We start from the raw sequence: 22,109 nt of genomic DNA, 5'->3' as shown, positions 1-22,109 counted from the left end.
GGTTTCAGGAGTTCAGAGCTCTTGTGGAGACTCAGACAGGTCGAAAGATCAAGTCCTTGAGGTCGGACAATGGAGGAGAGTACACCCTTGGAGAGTTTGTTGACTATTGTGCGGAGGCAAGCATTAGGAGGGAGTTCACTGTTCCTTACAACCCCCAGCAGAACGGGGTTGCAGAGAGGAAGAACAGATCCATCATAGGGGCTGCCAAAGCCATGTTACATGATCAGGGGTTTCCATTGTTCTTGTGGGCAGAGGCCTGCAACACAGCTGTTTACTTGCAGAATAGGAGTCTGCATCGTGCCTTGGGGCACATGACTCCGGAGGAGGCTTTCTCTGGGAAGAAGCCTGATCTTGGTCATCTTCATATCTTTGGATGCATTACATACTCCTATATATCCAAGGAGAAGAGGACCAAACTAGAGCCCACCGCAGAGAAGGGTATCTTTGTGGGCTACAGTGAGACCTCAAAGGCCTTTCAGATTTACATTCCTACACAGAGGAGAGTTGTTGTCAGACGGGATGTGAAGTTCGAGGAGTACAGGGCCTTTAGGAGGTCACGGGAGTTAGAGTATCTGGATCAGCCAGACTCTCAGCAGTAGTTCAGTCAGTCGCAGGGATCCAGTGGGCAGGGATCAGAAGGATTAGGAGGTACATCTATGAGGATGTCAGGTCCGTCAGTGAGCAGTGGCTCATCGAGCCAGAGGGGTGGTGCTCCGGGCAGCATGCAGAGCAGATCACAGAGCAGTTCATTAGGGAGTCCACTGATGGACAGTTCACACGGTACCTCAGCTTCTACAGGTTCAGGTGCAGGCAGGAGGACAGCAGACAGACAGTCAGGAGTTCAGGCTACTGATGATGATGAGGAGGAGGAGTTTCATTCTCCGGTGGGAGAAGTGCGCTCAGGGAAGAGGAAGCCCAAGTGGCTTCAGGACACCTTGAGAGATGCCACATCTGTTGCTGAGCCGAAGAGGCCGGTCAGAGAGAGTAGACCACCTGAGAGGTTTTGTAGCTATATGGCGATGGTTACCAGCATCCTTGACTCTGAGCCTTCTAGCTATGAGGAGGCAGCTAGCCAGCAGGTCTGGAGAGAGGCCATGCAGGAGGAGTATTCTTCTATCATGAAGAATGATGTTTGGGAGGTGGTGCCGAGGCCTAAGGGCAAATCCGTGGTTACTTCCAGATGGCTTTACAAGGTAAAGAATGCTGCAGAGGGCAGCATTGAGAAATTCAAAGCGAGGTTTGTGGCTAGAGGGTTCTCCCAGGTAAAGGGAGTTGATTATGAGGAGACATTCGCTCCCGTGGCTCGATATACTTCGATCCGCTCCATTATATCGATAGCAACAAAGATGGGTTGGAAGATCCACCAGATGGATGTGAAGACCGCATTTCTCAATGGCTTCATACAGGAGGAGGTGTACATTGAGTAGCCACAGGGCTTTGAGGTGCATGGGAAGGAGTCCCATGTGTGCAGATTGAAGAAGGCCCTTTATGGCCTGAAGCAAGCTCCCAGAGCTTGGTACTCCAGGATAGATGCATACTTGCAGGGGATGGGTTTCACAAAGAGTGAGGCAGATCCAAACCTTTACTTTATTGTGATTGGTGAGGAGCCTCTCATTCTGGTGCTGTATGTGGATGACTTGATCATTACAGGTGCAGAGAGACTCATAGAGCACTGCAAGAGAGATCTTGCGGCGGAGTTTGAGATGAAGGACATCTGTTTGATGCATTACTTTTTGGGTTTGGAGGTGTGGCAGGAGGAGGGGCATTTCTTCCTGGGGCAGGGGAAGTATATTGTGGACATCCTTAGCAGATTCCACATGGAGGATTGTAGACCCATGTCGACACCGATGATCACCAACTAGAAGAAGCTTCATGCTTTGGATTCCGAGTTGGTGGATCCCACATTGTGTTGGCTTTATGAGACAAGTGTTGTCCTTGATGGCAAATCACACTGATGACAAATCATAGTGCAGAAGGATAGCAGCAAGGAATTGATGATCAGTCTACAAGTATGAAGAAAAATATATACACGCTGGTTCACTATATACCAAGTCGCGTATACAAGCAAGTTCACTATATACCAAGTCGTGTATACGCATGTTCTCTATATACCAAGTCGCGTGTACACGCAGGTTGGCTTCAGTAAAAGCGCGTGTATGTGGAAAACTTATCTTTGGTCCGCGGCGGTTATTCCTTGGAAGTTGTGCCTATGGTTTTGGACCTTGGTGTCTCGACGGACGTGTTGATCCCTAGTTTTGAAGGTGATGGTATTGGATTTCTATGGTTTTGGCCCTTGGTATTGAACAAGGCCTAAGGCTATATAAGGAGAAGGAAATCATTAGGCAAGTGCATCTGAAAAGGCTTGAATATCTGATGAAGTATTAGATCCAGTATGCAGGTTATTGGTTGATGATGTATTGCTTGATCTGAGCTAAGGAGAGATCTCATCGGTTGATGGAGAACAAGATCTAAGGAGAGATCGGGATCAAATGGTTTGAAATGAACTATCTTTATATGGTTGATTATGCGTATTTCTAGATCTGCATACTGACGCAATGTTATGTTCTGGGTATAACTGATATCTGGTACAGCTGCAAGTTATGAAAAGTTATTTTTAGATCTGTACGCAGGTTGTCTTCGGTAAAACCGCGTGTATACGCGGGTTGACTTCATTGAAGTAGTGTATATCTTTTGGAGCTTGATTTTTGGGTTGCAGCTGGGTCTGACTGTTATTGCAGAGTTCTGTAGTCTGCTCTGTGTTCTGGTTTTGACAGGGTTTCAGTGGTTCAGTGATTCAGAGATTGTTGATGCGAGTATTGGTTGTTTTGTAATCTGCTATGAAAGTTGAATGAATTGTGGTCTTCAGATTGTAATGTTGTGCTTCAGGAATATCCAGTCTGAAAATGTATGAAAAGTGGTACCTGAAGGAAAGAAGATTGTAGGCCTGCACCTACGTACTAGTATCTTAGCGAGTACAAGAGCAAAGGGGCTTGGAGCTCCCTTCTAAGGAAGTTTGGAGAACGAGAGAAGGTTGAAGCCTTCTGCAGGTTGTAGCCTGCGTACTGGTATAAGGCTGCACCAGTACAAAAGATTGTAAACTGAAGTTCTTATTAAAGAAAGATAGAGACGACTTGCAGCAGGTGGTTTTCACCCACATTGGGTTTCCACCTTATATCATGGTGTTCATGTGTGTGGCTTTTGTGTGATGATCTGTTCTGTTATACTGCATCTGTTTACTCTTAATATGGTGAATAATGTCCTAATGCATTTAACTGAAGATAAACTAACTGGATTATAAGATTTATGGTTATACGCTGGTTTCTTTAGACACAGTAGCGTGTACACGCTGGTCCACTTAACTGAAGTAGCGTATATGTTTCTGAGCATTGAAAAAGTTTTATTGATCTGATAATACTGATTCACCCCCCCCCCCTCTTAGTATTATTTCCAACAATTGGAATCAGAGCAGGTCCTTCAGAGAAGCTTGATCGCTTGAAGGTAGATCGTTCATCATGAGCAACTACGAGAGAGAAGCATCAATCAAGCCACCGGTTTTTGATGGGACAAACTTCAATTATTGGAAGGTAAGAGTTACTGCCTATCTTCAATCTCTTGGTACAGAAGTTTGGGACATCGTAGAGACAGGCTACACTTTTCCTTCAGCTACTCCTACAGAAGCAGCCGAGAAAAAGAAATATGAAACAAATGCGAAAGCAATCAATACTCTATTAGGGTGTATATCTCAATCAGAATTCATGAAGGTAATGCACTATAAATCTACAAAAGAAATATGGGACAAAATTGTCACGAGCTATGAAGGAGACGAACAGGTAAAGCGTGCTAAACTTCAAACTCTCAGGATTAAGTATGAGACTCTCAGAATGTATAATGATGAAAGTGTGGCTAACTATTTCCTTAGGGTAGATGAGATTTTTAATTGCATGAAAAACTTGGGTGAAGAAATAAAAGAGGCTATTGTGGTTGAAAAGGTTCTAAGATCTTTGTCCCCCAAGTTTGAATCTAAAGTGTCTGCCATAGAAGAAAAGGAAAATCTGCAAATTCTCACTATGTCTCAGCTTCACGGAATTCTAACCGCTTATGAAATGAGAAAGGGAGGTCCATCAGACAGAAGAGAAGCTGCCTTCAAGGCTTCAGGCAAAGAAGATTATTATGAAGCAAGTTACGTGCCAGAAGATGAAGAAGAGGAATCAAATTTTGTCAGAAATCTTCAAAGGGGTTCTGGAAGGTTCAGAGGTAAGTTACCTTTTAAATGCTTTGCTTGTGGAAGAGTAGGTCATTATGCTGCCAGATGTCCTCACAAAGATAAGAATGACAAGGGAAAGGAACCTGTTAAATGGAACAAGAAACAAAATGAAAAGAAGAAAAGCTATTACACTCATGAAGATAGTGATGGTCTTTCAAATAGTGATGAAGATGAACAAGGTAATAGATATAAACTTTTAATGGCTTTTGAAGATGATGACTATATGGATGCTATAGATGTAGAAGGTTTTTGTGAAGAAATGAAAGATCTCAAAGTTTGCTTAGAAGAGAAGAGTGCTATTATTGATTCTCTACAATGTCAACTAGCTGAAAAGGAAAAACATCTTGAAAAATTGGAATGTGAGATTGTTTGTCTTAGAAAGGAGATTGAGAAAACAAAAGCGATTAATCTTAAATTTGTTAAAGGATCTGAAACCTTGGATGAGATTATCAATGTGCAGTGATCTCCTTTGATCAAGACAGGTCTTGGATATAATGGAGAAACATCTCAAGCATCTACCTCTAAAAGCTATCTTGATGCAGCAAGGAGAAGCAAGCAAAGGCCAAATAAAAGTCATCAGGTGAATCAGGGACAGTTTACCTCAAGAACAAATAAAGACCATCAAGAAATTCGGGGACAAACTGCCTTAAGGACAAACAAAAGCTACAATCAGCCTCAGGTAAAATCTTCCCAATTTGCTCCAAGAATGAATGTAAATAGAAGCTACAATCGGTTGGATGATAGATCTGATTATCGCAGAAGTTTCTTTAATGGCCAATGCTTTTCTTGCCATAACTTCGGTCACAAAGCAGCTCAATGTGTTGCCTACAAGACAATCATGACTAGAGAAGCTCAAAAGCAAGGGAGAATGACTGGAACCATGAAAAGGACTTATAACAACTTTTTAGTTCTTGAAAATGAAGTTGAATGCTCTATTTGTAATAACTTTGGTCATGAAGACTCTGAATGCAGAAGCAGGTTCCAGAAGACAACTCAGAAGGAACAAACCTCAAATGTCAGAACATGGAGAATAAAGGAACCACAACCAGAAAGATGTGGGATAGCCTTTTATGCAGAAGGTCAAGAAAGTCTATGGTACATTGACAGCGGATGTTCGAAGCATATGACAGGGGACAAAGAAAAGCTTGAGTCATATACCGCATTAGAAAAGGGGAAGAAAGTTTCTTTTGGAAACGATATCTCTGCAGCCATAAAAGGAAAAGGTGTTGCTCCATTGAAAGAGAAGGTCAAAGCTGGAAATGTTTTGTATGTTGATGGATTGAAGCATAATCTTCTGAGTGTCAGTCAGATGTGCGATCAAGGAACAGAGGTAATATTTAGATCAAATGGATGTTGTGTTCGTGACCTTGATACAGGTAAAACAGTGATCAAAGGAAGAAGGACTCCAAATAATCTATACATATTTGAAGAAGGACCACAACAATGCTATTTGAGCAAGGATGATGAACACTGGCTATGGCATCGGAGGTTGGGGCATCTAAGCTTTTCACAAATAAGGAAAGCATGCAAATATCAGGCAGTTCGTGGTCTTCCAGATATCAAAATTCCAGACAACACTATATGCAAATCTTGTCAGTTTGGAAAGCAAACTAGAACTAACTTTCCAGAGAAGGAAGGATCAGCCAGCATACCTCTTGAGCTAGTCCATACAGATGTATGTGGTCCATTTAGGAAAAGGACACCTCGAGGAGAAGAATATTTGATATTATTCATTGACGATTTCTCCAGGTTTGTCTGGTTAGGGCTTATGAAGCACAAAGATGAAGCATTCGAAAAATTCAAATCCTTCAAAGCTTTGGTTGAAAATGAATCAGGACACAAAATTAAGTGCCTCAGATCTGATAGAGGTGGGGAGTTTACCTCAAACAAATTTTTCGATTTCTGTGAAGAACATGGGATAAGAAGAGAATTCTCTACAGCTAGAACTCCTCAGCAAAATGGGGTTGTGGAAAGAATTAACAGAACAATCCAACAAATGGCTCGTGCTATCCTTGATGAATCAGGTACTCCCGCAACTTTCTGGGGTGAGGCTGCACATGCTGCGGTTATTATTCTTAACAAAACAAATGTCCGAGTAAATAGCACTCAAACACCTCATGAGCTCTGGAGTGGTGAGACTCCTTCGGTGAAGCATTTCAAAATCTTTGGGAGCAAATGTTATATTAAGAATACTAATGAGCAACTTGGAAAACTTGAACCAAGAGCAGATGAAGGCATTTTTCTTGGTTATTCTCCACATAGCAAAGCATACAAGTGCTACAACAAAAGACTTGGCAGAATTGTTGACAGCATTGATGTAGTGGTCGATGAGAAGGGATATATTCCTAGGCAAGTTCATCATGAAGACATTGAAGAAGATGAAGGCTACCCTCAAAGGCAGAATGATGAAGAAGAAGAACCTCAAGAAGAAGAAGAACCTCAAGAAGAACCAAAGGAGCAAACAAGAATAGAAGAGAAGACTCCATCCAGATATGTTCAAAAGAATCATCCAGAATCTCAGATTGTGGGACAGAAAGAAGCAGGAATACAAACAAGAAGAAGAATTGCAGAAGCTTCAAGCTATTTGGCATTACTCTCTTCCACTGAACCACAAAATGTGAAATAGGCATGCAAAGATGAATGTTGGGTCAAAGCAATGGATGAAGAACTTGAGCAGATCGAAAAGAACAATACTTGGGAATTGGTTCCTGGACCAAAAGATAAAAATGTCATAGGGACTAAATGGGTCTTCAAAAATAAATTGAATGAAAATGGAGAAGTATTTAGAAACAAGGCCAGACTTGTTTGTAAAGGGTATGCGCAGCAAGAAGGAATAGATTTTGAAGAGACCTTTGCTCCTGTTGCAAGACTTGAGGCCATCCGAATGTTCCTTTCTCTCTCAAGCTTTCAAAACTTCAAGGTATTCCAAATGGACATGAAATCAGCCTTTCTGAATGGAGACTTAGAAGAAGAAGTATATATTGAGCAGCCAGATGGTTTCATTCTTGGGAATGATCCAAACCTTGTATGCAGATTGAAAAAGGCTCTTTGTGGTCTCAAACAAGCTCCAAGGGCTTGGTACTATCGTTTGGACAAATATCTTCACAAACAAGGTTTTTCAAAAGGATCAGCAGATAGCAATCTCTATATGAAAGTTGAAAATAACAAATTGCTAATACTTGTTGTGTATGTAGATGATATTATCTTTGGTAGCAATGAAGAGGCTATGAGTCAGAACTTTGCCTTGGTTATGCAGAAAGAATTTGAAATGTCATTACTTGGAGAATTGACATACTTTCTTGGATTGCAAATCCAACAAAATGAAGGAGGTATTTTCTTGTCTCAAACCAAGTACCTCAAGCAGATCTTGAAGAAGTATGGCATGGAAGATTCAAAGCCAGTTTGTACCCCCATGGTTACAGGATGCAGCCTCAGTGCAAATGACGAATCAGCAGCAGTTCACCAACCCACTTATAGATCCATGATTGGGAGTTTGCTTTATTTGATAGGTACCCGACCAGATATTATGCATGCAGTAGGAATTGTTGGAAGATTTCAAGCCAACCCAAAGGAAACTCATCTTCAGGCAGTCAAAAGAATCTTCAAGTATCTTCAAGGGACCCAAAACTATGGCTTATGGTATCCTAGAGATACAGATCTCACTCTTCATGCTTACACAGATGCAGATTGGGCCGGAAGTGTGGATGATAGGAAAAGCACAAGTGGTGGTGCTTTCTTCATGGGTTCCAGATTAGTATCTTGGTTCAGCAAGAAACAGAGTTCGATTGCCTTATCTACAGCTGAAGCAGAATATGTGGTTGCGGCATCTTGTTGCACACAACTTCTTTGGATGATGCAGACCTTGCAGGATTTTCAAATCACTTGCACTCCACCAGTCTCTATCTTATGTGATAATACAAGTGCAATCAGCATTTCAAAGAATCCAGTCATGCACTCAAAGACCAAGCACATACCAATCAAGTACCATTTTCTTCGGGAACAAGTGCTTGAGCAGAAGGTCAAGCTGGAGTATGTTCCTTCTAAGGAACAAGTTGTTGATATTCTCACAAAACCACTGCCCAGGGAAACTTTTGAATATCTCAGACAAAAGCTAGGAGTAGTTGATGCTTCATCCTGCTGTTGAAGCTTGTCTGTTCTACAGAAAAGTTGGTATACGCAAGTTACGTAAAGGATATCCGCGTATATACGCCGATTTATGCTGAGAAAGTCGCGTGTATGGTGTACGTGTGTTGCCGAAAGCATATCCGCGTGCATACGCTGTTTTATGCAGAAGAAGTCGCGTATATGGAGTTCTGAACAGCAAGGGCAGACTCCAGTTGGAGAAGGTCTCAGATGGGTATGCCAGAATTCTTCAGGCACAGTTTCAGGGGGTGCAGCAGGCACAGGTTCAGGGGGAGCAACTTAAAGTCTCATAAAGCATTGTTGGCATTTAGATGCTTTTGGTTCTAGTACACAACTGTTGTTGGTTTCAGGAGAAGGAGCTCAGAAGGAAATCTTGGTTGCTGATCTAAAAGATGTGTATCAGATGCTGCTTGTGACTTTCATAAGTCTTGGTCTAGATTTGTTGTCTCTATGTCATGTATCAGTTCTGTGATATCTCTTTTATGGTGTCAAGGTCATGTAACGGCCTTTGTTGGTTTCCCCACTATGCCTGGGATGAATGATGTAATATAATTGGTTGGTTCTGATGTATCCCCTCTTGGTTGGGAGTATGGATATATGTATTGAGTCTTTTGGTGATAGGAAGGTCCCTTATGGTGTATAAGTCTTGGTTCTTTTGAAGAACATCTTTTGCAGATCTTGCCTACAGTCAGAGGGAGCATGTTTCAGCACAGCCAAGCAAAGATATCAGCATGTACTCAGGGGGAGCACAGCCCTTTTCCCTTGATGACAAAGGGGGAGAGTGATTTGATTTGGTGTTGTTGCCATCAAGTCCAAAGGGGGAGTTTGTTGGCTTTATGAGATAAGTGTTGTCCTTGATGGCAAATCACACTGATGACAAATCATAGTGCAGAAGGATAGCAGCAAGGAATTGATGATTAGTCTACAAGTATGAAGAAAAATATATACACGCTGGTTCACTATATACCAAGTCGCGTATACAAGCAGGTTCACTATATACCAAGTCGCGTATACAAGCAGGTTCACTATATACCAAGTCGTGTATACGCATGTTCTCTATATACCAAGTCGCGTGTACACGCAGGTTGGCTTCAGTAAAAGCGCGTGTATGTGGAAAACTTATCTTTGGTCCGCGGCGGTTATTCCTTGGAAGTTGTGCCTATGGTTTTGGACCTTGGTGTCTCGACGGACGTGTTGATCCCTAGTTTTGAAGGTGATGGTATTGGATTTCTATGGTTTTGGCCCTTGGTATTGAACAAGGCCTAAGGCTATATAAGGAGAAGGAAATCATTAGGCAAGTGCATCTGAAAAGGCTTGAATATCTGATGAAGTATTAGATCCAGTATGCAGGTTATTGGTTGATGATGTATTGCTTGATCTGAGCTAAGGAGAGATCTCATCGGTTGATGGAGAACAAGATCTAAGGAGAGATCGGGATCAAATGGTTTGAAATGAACTATCTTTATATGGTTGATTATGCGTATTTCTAGATCTGCATACTGACGCAATGTTATGTTCTGGGTATAACTGATATCTGGTACAGCTGCAAGTTATGAAAAGTTATTTTTAGATCTGTACGCAGGTTGTCTTCGGTAAAACTGCGTGTATACGCGGGTTGACTTCATTGAAGTAGTGTATATCTTTTGGAGCTTGATTTTTGGGTTGCAACTGGGTCTGACTGTTATTGCAGAGTTCTGTAGTCTGCTCTGTGTTCTGGTTTTGACAAGGTTTCAGTGGTTCAGTGATTCAGAGATTGTTGATGCGAGTATTGGTTGTTTTGTAATCTGCTATGAAAGTTGAATGAATTGTGGTCTTCAGATTGTAATGTTGTGCTTCAGGAATATCCAGTCTGAAAATGTATGAAAAGTGGTACCTGAAGGAAAGAAGATTGTAGGCCTGCACCTACGTACTAGTATCTTAGCTAGTACAAGAGCAAAGGGGGTTGGAGCTCCCTTCCAAGGAAGTTTGGAGAACGAGAGAAGGTTGAAGCCTCCTGTAGGTTGTAGCCTGCGTACTGGTATAAGGCTGCACCAGTACAAAAGATTGTAAACTGAAGTTCTTATTAAAGAAAGATAGAGACGACTTGCAGCAGGTGGTTTTCACCCACATTGGGTTTCCACCTTATATCATGGTGTTCATGTGTGTGGCTTTTGTGTGATGATCTATTCTGTTATACTGCATCTGTTTACTCTTAATATGGTGAATAATGTCCTAATGCATTTAACTGAAGATAAACTAACTGGATTATAAGATTTATGGTTATACGTTGGTTTCTTTAGACACAGTAGCATGTACACGCTGGTCCACTTAACTGAAGTAGCGTATATGTTTCTGAGCATTGAAAAAGTTTTATTGATCTGATAATACTAATTCACCCCCCCCCCCCCCCCCCCCCCCCTCTCAGTATTATTTCCAACACATTGTACAGGCAGCTGATTGGTTCCTTGATGTATTTGGTCAACACTAGACTAGATATCTGTTTTGCAGTCAACACGATGAGTCAGTTTATGTGTGAGCCTAGGAAGGTTCACTGGGTGGCTGCAAAACACATTTTGCGGTACTTGCAGGGGATAGTGGATTATGGTCTGGACTACAGGCAGGGAGATGGAGTGAGGTTGGCAGGATACACTGATTCTGATTGGGCAGGTTGTGCTTCTGATAGGAAGAACACTTCAGGGTGTTGTTTTGGGTTGGGTTCAACAGTAGTGTCATGGTTCAGCCGGAAGCAGCAGTCAGTAGCACTGAGTTCAGCGGAAGCAGAGTATATGGCAGCCAGTCTAGCTAGTTGTGAGGCCATCTGGCTTCGCAAGATGTTGTTTGGCTTATTTGGTCAGCCGTTGAGACCTTCAGTGATTTACTGTGATAATCAGAGTTGCATTAAACTCACGGAGAATCCAGTATTTCATGACAGGTCAAAGCATATTGGGATCAGATATCATTTCATCAGAGACTATGTTCAGAAGGGAGTTGTGAAGCTTGAGTATATTTCCACTGATGAGCAGGTTGCATATATCCTTACCAAAGCCTTACCATGAGGCAAGCATGTCTACTTCAGAGACAAGATGAGTGTGGTGAGGAACACCTTCCTCGGTAAGAGAGAGTGTTGAAATTTGGTACCGGAGGACAGGTGGTTCCCTTAGGCTTTGATCTTTGGCCTAGGGAAAAGTGTCCAAAAGAATTTAATTTTTCTCCTAAAGTGACTTTATAATTTTATAAAGTTAAATCTAATTTAAGAGTGACTTTAAGTGATAAAGTTACTAAGTCTAATTTTAAAGTAACTTTTATAAAGTAAATGAAAAATTAGAAAGGAAAAGTGACTTTGGAAATAAATGACTAAGTGGGTCTTTATTAAAGTGTGGTGAATTAAAAAAAAATAGAAAGTGAGATTTAAATGAGCATTTAATCTCAACCATTGATCTAAATCTATTTCAGCCATTGGATTTAGAGATCACCCAAAAGTCACTTGGATCACCCAAAAGTCACTTGGAGTTATATTAAAGGAGGAAAAGGAGGAAAAGGTCATTCATTTTTTCATGAGCAGATTGGGAGAAGGAGAGCAAGAGAGCAAGAGATATTTATGAGCAGGGAGGAGAAGGAGACAGCAGCTTGGCACACATTCCAAGGCAGCAGTTGAGCAGATTTGTATAGTTGATTCAGCACATAGTGAAAGGCAGATTTTTGCACAAAAATCGAGGAGCAGTTTGCTGATTTTTCTGCACACAAAACGGAGGCTGTACAGCATTTATTACTGTCCTGTTTGCTGTAATTTCCAGATTGCTGTGAGGCACGGGAAAGGAGATAAGTTGTAAATTTGCTTGCTGATTTTTTGCTGAGTAATTCTCACTATAAAAAGGCAATTTTCAGAAATAAAAAAGAGCTCTCAAACTGGTTTTCCCAAAGAGTTGTAGGGGGTTTTTCTAGGGTCAAGTTGACCAAAAATATCAGTGTTTTAATGTGTTTTAATGGCTGTTTTTGATTGCTGATTTTTAATTCTGCAATTTCCAGCATTCTGAAAAAATTTCCAGAATTTGTGTTTTCAGCAATATTTATTTTTTTCAGTCTGTTAAATGTATGGTTATGGGAATGGGCATTTAACTACATGGGAGAAATAAGGAGAAACTGAAAACCGGGGTGGGAAAACAGAAATTTCTACAGTAATTATAGTAGCAATAGCAATATGGAGTGGGGCTTCATGCAGGAGCACGTTTAACATAGGATTTTCCCTGTCTTCTCCATGCATCAAATGAGCAATATGTGCCCTTGTAACAGTTCTTTGGACATAACAGGCCTCCCAACTACTGGTGGTTTGTCAAAGGAGTTGAGGGCATTACAGGTGTTATGATGGTGGTCTTCATGGCAATTGCATTCGTTCTGGCCACTCCATGGTTCAGAAGGAATAAACTTAAATCTTCCAAAACCATTGAAAAGGCTTACAAGGTTCAATGCTTTCTGGTATTCACACCACTTATTTGTAATCGTCTAGCTACTATTGATAGTCCATGGTATATATATGTACCTCAGCCACAAATGGTACAAGAAAACGACATGGATGTACCTTGCAGTTCCATTGTTGTTATATGGTGGAGAAAGAACTCTGAGAGCTTTCAGATCAGGTTACAAATCCGTTAAAATCCTCAAGCTTCATGAGCCAGAGCTTGCTCTTGGTTATTTTGACCATATCTATCTCGCTGCCACCTCAGTCATGAATGGAATGATGGCAAGTAGTTCAGGGACTACTCAACTACGTCAACCAGACTAGAGAGCAGCTCTCAAGATATATCACACACTCTTAAAAGTGTATCTCAATCCGCATAAATCAAAGGGAAAGGAAGGGACATGTGGCAAAAAAAAAAAGATTTCTAAAATTGAAGGTCTTGAAAATCCTACGAAAAATCTTAGTGGTGCTGACAGTGATCCGGAAATTGAACGGAATGACGGAGAAGAATCAACTAAAGGAGGTAAGAGTATGGAGGGAACGATGCTTGATGAGGCGCTAAATCTTCTCTGTCGAAGATGGGACCGTCTCGATGGGTTGAAGGCACTGCATTTGCTACCTTCGGAGACTAAGTCACAGCAATTGCTTCCGTTTCTCGAACCAGTATTGAAAAATCAAGTGGAACCGGACACAATTTGTCGGTCATAAAGAGCCTTCGTCACGGTGAGAATTTACAGCTTAAAGATGAACTTTACAAGAGCAGAAAAAGAGTTGTAAAGATCAGCAATGAAAGCATTTGTTCTCTCTGTAACAAGTGTATAGGGAGCAGTGCATTTGCTATGTATCCAAGCGGTACTAGTCTGGTGCACTTGGCCTGTTTTCGAGATTCCCAGAACATCAAAGGCATAGCTGTTGCAGCAACCATAAGAGCATCATAATTCCCATTCTTATACAGGTTGAATTTTTGGGAAATCGTGTTTATATCCTCATCTCTGTAAAATGAAAATAAAATGTATGCATTTGTCAAACGAAGAAAACAAAAGAAACAAGGATGAAATTGGCCAGCACGGCGCATAAGATAACTGGTGTGACGCACTGGGTGCGCGCGGCGCATAGGGACCTGTTCCGCAATAGAAATTTACATCGGCACAACGCACTGGTGCAGTGCGGCGCACGGGGTGTGCTGCGTGGCGCACACAGCCAGGAAGCCTGAGAATTGCCCAGATTCACTCCAATTGCCCAAAAAGCGCGTGAATTCGCCTTGTGACAAATGTTTGAGGATCGCATTGAGCTTATTAATTGACCAGGGACCTCAACTCTAACAATCGCCTCTAACTTGCGTCAAATTGTTGAAGGCCTTGTAGCTGTTTGGGAAGAAAATTCATGTTCTGGGGCCTCTCACTGCAAATGTAATGCCTTTATCTTACATGCGGCACAACAATACTTGCAATATGCTGATGCTTGTGACATTTTTCTCAATATGTCATTATTTCCACAAAGGCAAGCAAATGGTGTAGAATTCGTTTCCACTCGTTTTCCACAACAGAGGATTCAAATGAGGAAAGTCGCATGATTATTTCCGTTCAGAAATTTTGAAAGCATGGCAAGAGCTCTTTGGTCGTCGATTCCTCCTTCCCTTGCATTTTCCAACGATCAGGGTGCCTCCCTAAACAATAACAGATCAGTTTCAGCTTTATAGATTTTCGAAGCTCCGGAAGTTTGTATGGCACCAAATCCGAACCTTGGCCGTGGAAAATCCACAGGACTCCGACGGAAAACAGAGGAGGCAGCCTTGAATGACACAAAGGGAAGAATGAGTAATAACAATCGAGCAGTAGCTGCTCTCAGCGAAATATGAAATCGAAAATGCAGCCCCTGTTCTCGACAATCCATAGTTGTATGGTCCGGTTTATCATAATGTGTCTCGTCTCAAAAGGAGCTATGAAATGATGGAGAAGGTATTGAAGGTATATGTCTATCCTGATGGAGAGAAACCCTATTTTCATGAGGGTCCCATGGTTTTCATATATGCATCAGAAGGATGGTTTATGAAACAGATGGAAGAGAATAAACAATTTGTTACAAAGGACTTCAGGAAAGCTCACATATATTACTTGCCCTATAGTGTGTATGAGATGAAAAGAGGAATTCCTGCACCAGAACAGCATAACGTGCCACAAATATCACTGTATATAAGAGACTATGTGAACACGATTGCTTCCAAGTATCCTTTTGGAACAGAACCCATGGGCGAGATCACTTTTTTGCTGCATGCCATGATTGGGGACCTTACACAACAAAATAGCATCCTGAACTCAGATCGAATGCTATAAAAGTTCTTTGCAATGCCGACCTATCTGAGGGCTACTTTGTATCAGGCAAGGATGGCTCTTCCTGAAACCAACCTGTATGGTTTACAGTAACCACCTCGTGGTCTTGGGGGGTTGCCTATAAGAAAGCGGTCCATTCTTGCATTTTTTGCTGGAGGTAGTCATGGCAGAACAGACGTTGTACTGAGGAATTTGGTGAGATTTGAGGATTCTAGAAAGGAAATAACATCATAACCCCTCCTGTCATATGTGGACTTGATGGAACGCTTGATCGACAAAACCGAGGACGTTCAAGTATTGAGAAAAAGTGGTATAATACAGTGTCACTTGGACACCAATAATGTTGTTGCCGATGTCTGGAACGGAATGCGCTGCTAATCAAAAAGTGGTGACACAAGTAAATGTCTTCAAACTGCAAACGCGTGTTGAGCTTAGTAAATTGTAGCTGGGATTGTTCAGGTGAAATCTTATTTAAATACCAGTTTTATTAAAAATTGGTTTCATTCAAACAGAAAGCGAAGGTGAAAGGTCAAAGTCCAAAAGCCAAATTTAGAACAAATAATATCTTCCCGAGCAGAGAAATAGGATTCGATTTCCTATTTTTGGACTTTAGTTATGATTCAAAGGGTCTACAGTTACAGTGTATGCCTTTCCAACTGGTCATCAGAGATTTCAAATGCAATAATGTAACGTTGTTTTGTCGCCAGCACAGATGGACAGCTCTTTTCCTATCTTCTTCGATTGGTGTTCCAGCTCCCTATTTTTTATCGATTTGTTTTCCCACAGATGAAGTTGATTTATTGTATGACAAATCATTTGTGAAAGGTTCTTAGTTCTGGCAAACAGTGGGAGAGCTGTGAAGGAAAACTTCACTGTACAGTTTTTGACAGGGATTTAATGAAAAGATACAGCTCTGACTCCTGAGATTCTTGTGGTGTGAATTTAGCATTTGTCTTTTCCTTTGTTTCATATGTAACTTGTTATGTTTCCATTTCATTTCATAATCATTTCTAAATGAATACTTTTAAGTGAGAAAGGCAGAATCCAGTTTGCTTCTCTGCCTTGGAAAGGTATTCATGTTCTGTGTTTTCTTCTGCTTGATAAGGATTCATCTATTGCCCTTGTCAACCTCTCAGCATTCTTTTTATTCCATATAATTTCAAAATTGAATGCTAAATTTATTGCCTGTCTTGCCTCTTGAGATAATCTGTGTCTCGGATTTAATCTCCCTACTCATGCTATTCTCGATCTGACACTGCCCAGAAAACCTAGTTATTTATCAAATTACCCCTTTTCCTATCCAGTTACTAGCCTAAAATCAGTTCCCATTTTTAGTCATCTCGCACCCGATTGCTCATTTTATCGAGATTGACTGGAGAGAGCCCTCTCCTATCCTCGTAGGGCTAGCTACAAGGCTGAGCTTGGTTTGATGTTGCCTCGAGTTTTTCCTTTTTCAGCCTGAGGCAGATTCGAGCGCTAACATAGTGGCGACCATACTGGGGACGAAATGATTTACTTGTAGATTGTTTTGCCACAGTTCATATCTCAAGTTCCGATCTGATTGTTGATGGTGGACGATGATCAGACACTGGAAAGGCTGAAAGCATTCACCTAGTGACTCCATTCACTAAAGAATCCAACAATCAGTGCTTCATGGTGACTTCATTGCAGAGAGATCAGTAGCTTTGACATTTTCAAGATGGATCAGATTGCAAGAAGATACGCTGCCATGAGCTGAGATCACATCCCAGGTTTTCAAAATAAAATGCCCAAGGTAGATTGGTCAAAGAATTTTCCTGTGTTCAGAAATGTGGAAGGTAATGACGTTGCTCTTCATCTGGTGAAATTTCACATTGATGTGCGTAGATTAAAGATCAATTTTCCAGAAGACTATTTGATGAAAATGTTTATGGCTACCCTGGAAGATGAAGCCCGATCTTGGTATGAAAGTTTGCCACCTGCTTCCATTTATTGTCTAAAGGATTTTCATGCAGTATTCTTTGAAAGGTACAAAGAATCATATCCATCCTTGACTTTAGTTCAGAACTGTTGTAGCCATGTTCATAGTTTTATTGAAAGCCTTGAGAAATATTATGAAGATGATAATTTCATGGATGAAGAGATCATGGAAGCCCTGTATGAAAATCCGTTTCAGCAGCACACAGAAATCTCAGAGGATACTTATCAGCAGGTTGAAGAGTTCCATATGGCTGAAGGTGATGAAAGAAAAAATGTCGGTTCAGATCTGTCAATAGAAGAAGACGGCATGCAAGTAAGTTCAGTTCTAATTTCAGAATGTGATAATGTCAGGACAACTATTTCAGTTCCAGATTCAGATTGTGATGACCAAGAATGCCTAGTACGGAATCCTATGAAAGAGAACTTTGCTGTTGAAATCATCTGGGATGCAGAAGACACAGTTATGGATCCAAATGTTCTCAGTTCATTAGAATACAGCCTTCATGAGGAGGTGATCCAGTCAGTGTATGAAAAACAAGATCAAACCTTCATGCAATACATTCACACCATAGAAGATCAAAACATTCAGGATTTCCATTCAGATTCCTCTGCATATGTTTCATGTGTTGAAATGTTTTTCCAAGAAGATATCTGCTCATCTACCAGTTCAGAGTTTTTTGAAGCCCAGGAGAATACTTTTACTGAAGTACATGATGAAGGAAGATCAGAATTTGAAGCAAAAGATGCCTTGTTTCTTCAGCAGGAAGAAAATTTTCATGTTTTTCAAGATCCTTTGGCAAGTTTGTTGCAGCCAGCAGTGAAGGTGATTATTGTAGTGTTCAGTGATGAAGGAGATCATGGTAAATTAGCTTTTTGGAGACCAAGTTACAAGCATCTAGTTTTGACCAGAAGATCTGATAGGAAGAATCAGTTAAGAAGGCATCTTCTTGATTGGTTGCATTGGCATTTTGATATAGTTTGAGGATATATTGTCTTGTAAGAAACACAGGTGGCCATGTACTGCCACCAAGCTTTAAGTTTTAAGTTAAGGCATTGGTATTTTGAGTTAGTTTGCATAGAGTCAAGTTTTTCAGTCATTTCAGTTCACATTGAGTCAGTTTGAGTCAAGTTTCAGTTAATAAATTGAGTCATGTTGGTCTATCAGAATAATGGACTCCATAGCCCAATGGACGAAGGCACTGTCTAGCTCTTCCAGAGATCTGCTGTTCTTGGCACCTCCACGGAGCGGCAACTGCCATCCCAATTGGAGCCAATGTTAGACTCAGTCTTGTTAGTCCTCTGTTAGAGTCAAATGCACCAAGGTTCATTTCTCGTCATTTGCAGTCATCAAATGCCATTTTGGTAAAAAAGAGTCATTTTAATTCTTGAGTCCAGGGTTTTGTCTCCAGAAATGTGAAATAACGTTTGCAGGCTAGAGGGAGGTTCAATAAGTTTTTATTTCAGGAATGCCATTGTCAATAAGGTGAGATTGATTCTTCTTCAAAACCCTATTTTGAAGAAGAAATCATCAAATGTGTTTTTGTAATAAATCTGTAATTTGTCAAAGTGTTTCGAAGTTGTACAACTCTTAAATGGCAGCAGCTATAGCTGCTCCTATCCCTGCAAAAGCACAAACAGAAGAACCATCATTTCAGCTAAAGAAGGTTAGAGAAGAAAATGAAAGACTCGAAGGAATTTGTGGTGGAAATCTTTGATGCATTAGCTCAGCGAAAAGGGGTGAAAACCAATCGTTTGTCCAAGGATGAGCTCTACCAATTCTGGCAGGAGATGGCCGACCAGAACTCTGATTCTAGGCTACAGATATTCTTTGACATGCGGGTTGACAAGAATGCTGATGGCCGTATCACTGAAGAAGAAGTCAAAGAGGTTATCATGCTCAGTGCATCTGCCAACAAGCTTTCTAAGTTAAAAGAACAAGCAGAAGAGTATGCAGCACTCATCATGGAAGAACTAGACCCTGATCATTTGGGATACATTGAGATTCAAAATCTGGAGATGTTGCTGCTGGATGTTCCAAATGAAAATGCAAAACGTGGGAACACCAGCATTAATTTGAGCCAAATGATAAGCCTAAAAGCTGGCGCCCACCAAGATAAACAATCCAGTTGAAAGGTGGTTGTAGAAAACAAAATTCTTTGTTGAAGACAACTGGCAATGCATCTGGGTGCTTCTGCTATGGCTTTGTATACTTGCAGGGCTATTTACATGGAAATTCATACAATACAGGCACATAGCAGTATACCATGTGATGGGTTACTTCGTGTGCACGACTAAGGGAGCTGTAGGTACACTCAAATTTAACATGGCATTGATTTTGCTTCCTGTTTGTAGAAATACCATTACATGGCTCCGCAATAAGACCAAGCTTGGTGTCAGCAATTCCATTTGACGACAATCTCAATTTCCACAAAGTAATTGCAGTAGCAATAGCAATATGGAGTGGGGCTTCATGCAGGAGCATGTTTAACATAGGATTTTCCCCGTCTTCTCCATGCATCAAATGAGCAATATGTGCCCTTGTAACAGTTATTTGGACATAACAGGCCTCCCAACTACTGGTGGTTTGTCAAAGGAGTTGAGGGCGTTACCGGTGTTATGATGGTGGTCTTCATGGAAATTGCATTCGTTCTGGCCACTCCGTGGTTCAAAAGGAATAAACTTAAATCTTCCAAAACCATTGAAAAGGCTTACAGGGTTCAATGCTTTCTGGTATTCACACCACTTATTCGTAATCGTCTATCTGCTGTTGATAGTCCATGGTATATATCTATACCTCAGCCACAAATGGTACAAGAAAACGACATGGATGTACCTTGCAGTTCCAGTGTTGTTATATGGTGGAGAAAGAACTCTAAGAGCTTTCAGATCAGGTTACAAATCCGTTAAAATCCTCAAGCTTCATGAGCCAGAGCTTGCTCTTGGTTATTTTGACCGTATCTATCTTGCTGCCACCTCAGTCATGAATGGAATGATGGCAAGTAGTTCAGGGACTACTCAACTACGTCAACCAAACCGGAGAGCAGCTCTCAAGATATATCACACACTCTTAAAAGTGTATCTCAATCCGCATAAATCAAAGGAATTTGATCGAACTGTTGCTACACTTACTGCATCCAGGAGAGCGGTAACTCAAAAAGTTGGTTTTGCACATAAAGGGAAGGGACATGTGGCAAAAAAAAATATTTCTGAAATTGAAGGTCTTGAAAATCCTACGAAAAATCTTAGTGGTGCTGACAGTGATCCGGAAATTGAACAGAATGACTGAGAAGAATCAACTAAAGGAGGTAAGAGTATGGAGGGAACGATGCTTGATGAGGCGCTAAATCTTCTCTGTCGAAGATGGGACCGTCTCGATGGGTTGAAGGCACTGCATTTGCTACCTTCGGAGACTAAGTCGCAGCAATTGCTTCCATTTCTCGAACCAATATTGAAAAAATCAAGTGGAACCAGACGCAATTTGTCGGTAATAAAGAGCCTTCGTCATGGTGAGAATTTACAGCTTAAAGATGAACTTTACAAGAGCAAAAAAAGAGTTGTAAAGATAAGCAATGAAAGCATTTGTTCTCTCTGTAACAAGTGTATAGGGAGCAGTGCATTTGCTGTGTATCCAAGCGGTACTAGTCTGGTGCACTTGGCTTGTTTTTGAGATTCCCAGAACATTAAAGGCATAGCTGTTGCAGCAACCATAAGAGCATCATAATTCCCATTCTTATACAGGTTAATTTTTGGGAAATCGTGTTTATATCTTCATCTCTGTAAAATCCAAATAAAATGTATGCATTTGTCAAACGAAGAAAACAAAAGAAACAAGGATGAAATTGGCCAGCACGGCGCATAGGATGACTAGCGCGACGCACTAGGTGTGCGCGGCGCATAGGGACCTGTTTCGCAGTAGAAATTTACATGGGCGCGGCGCACTAGTGCAGTGCGGTGCACGGGGTGTGTTGCACGGCACACACAGCCAGGAAGCCTGAGAATTGCCGAGATTCACTCCTATTGCCAAAAAAACGCGTGAATTCGCCTTGTGACAAATGTTTGAGGATTGCATTGAGCTTATTAATCGACTAGGGACCTCAACTCTAACAATCGCCTCTAACTTGAGTCAAATTGTTGATGGCCTTGTAGCTGTTTGGGAAGAAAATTCATGTTCTAGGGTCTCTCACTGCAAATGTAACGCCTTTATCTTACATGCGGCACAACAATACTTGCAATATGCTAATGCTTGCGGCATTTTTCTCAATATGTCATTCTTTCCACAAAGGCAAGCAAATGGTGTAGAATTCGTTTCCACTCGTTTTCCACAACAGAGGATTCAAATGAGGAAAGCCGCATGACTATTTCCGTTCAGAAATTCTGAAAGCATGGCAAGAGCTCTTTGGTCGTTGATTCCTCCTTCCCTTGCATTTTCCAACGATCAGGGTGCCTCCCTAAACAATAACAGATCAGTTTCAGCTTTATAGATTTTCGAAGCTCCGGAAGTTTGTATGGCACCAAATCCGAACCTTGGCTATGGAAAATCCACAAGACTCTGGTGGAAAATAGAGGAGGCAGCCTTGAATGACACAAAGGGAAGAATGGGTAATAACAATCGAGTAGCAGCTGCTCTCAGCAAAATATGAAATCGAAAATGCAGCCCCTGTTCTCGACAATCCAGAGTTATATGGTCTGGTTTATCATAATGTGTCTCGTCTCAAAAGGAGCTATGAAATGATGGAGAAGGTATTGAAGGTATATGTCTATCCTGATGGAGATAAACCCTATTTTCATGAGGGTCCCATGGTTTTCATATATGCATCAGAAGGATGGTTTATGAAACAGATGGAAGAGAATAAACAGTTTGCTACAAAGGACTTCAGGAAAGCTCACATATATTACTTGCCCTACAGTGTGTATGAGATGAGAAGAGGAATTCCTGCACCAGAACATCATAACGTGCCACAAATATCACTGTATATAA

The 22,109-nt window shown here is 41.2% G+C and overlaps 1 pseudogene; it reads left to right on the top strand.

Annotated features, from left to right (window-relative positions):
• Positions 1-18,808: 18,808 nt before the first annotated feature.
• On the top strand, positions 18,809-20,417 carry LOC149175412 (respiratory burst oxidase homolog protein B pseudogene; annotated as a pseudogene).
• The last annotated feature ends 1,692 nt before the right edge of the window (positions 20,418-22,109 follow it).

Source organism: Pinus tabuliformis, chromosome 4_1 (genome assembly GCF_031772625.1).
Source record: "Pinus tabuliformis cultivar Carrire ecotype Pingquan chromosome 4_1, CPIR1, whole genome shotgun sequence".
NCBI classification, from domain to species: domain Eukaryota; kingdom Viridiplantae; phylum Streptophyta; class Pinopsida; order Pinales; family Pinaceae; genus Pinus; species Pinus tabuliformis.
This window is presented reverse-complemented; position numbering and strand designations above follow the sequence as displayed.